Source organism: Octopus bimaculoides, chromosome 17 (genome assembly GCF_001194135.2).
Source record: "Octopus bimaculoides isolate UCB-OBI-ISO-001 chromosome 17, ASM119413v2, whole genome shotgun sequence".
Taxonomy (NCBI): Eukaryota; Metazoa; Mollusca; class Cephalopoda; order Octopoda; family Octopodidae; genus Octopus; species Octopus bimaculoides.
In genome coordinates this window covers 5,060,706-5,061,499 of record NC_068997.1, presented here as the reverse complement: position 1 = coordinate 5,061,499, position 794 = coordinate 5,060,706, and positions in this window count along the sequence as shown.

The following is a 794-nucleotide window of genomic DNA, read 5'->3' as shown; positions in this document are numbered from 1 at the left end:
GGACGATTTGACTGAGGACTGGTGAAACCGGATGGCAACACCAGGCTCCAATCTAATTTGTAGAAACTCTGCCAAATTAGATTGGAGCCTGGTGTTGCCATCCGGTTTCACCAGTCCTCAGTCAAATCGTCCAACCCATGCTAGCATGGAAGGTGGACGTTAAACGATGATGATGATGATATATATATATATAAAATGAAGGATAGCTAGTAGAAATACATAAATCTGGAGGAGAAGCGCACTCTAAGATGTAGACCAGTTAATATTATAGTGAGGTAGGATGGTTTAGGGGTTACCCTGGGTTTCTCAGTCATAAGGGGTTTAGCCTTACAGCATATCTTCAGACCCCAAACACTGCTAGCCTGAGACCTCTTTAGGGGTTTTAGACCAACAGTCATAAACTGGCCTACCCCACACATATATATAAACAGGAGATTGGAAAAAATTTTGGTAGTATTTATTCACCATTACATGTGTTTCATTTGCTAATAGGAGTTACAAAATTGTACATGTAGGAGAAACAAGTAAAGCATCTCCTATCAGAAATTCTGTAGACAGAGAATTAAACAATAGTAAATTTTTTTCCAGTTTGATATATAATTACTCTGCAGTTTTGATATATAATTTCCAGCATTTTTCAACTCTTATGCATACCTCATAGAAATATAACGTCTACGTGCGAATTTGAAGTACTGGAATAAGCAGATGTGCTTCAAGAACGCACACGTTGGATTATAACCCTATCTAGATTATATTGTGAGTGTGTGTGTGTGTGTGTGTATATATATATATAT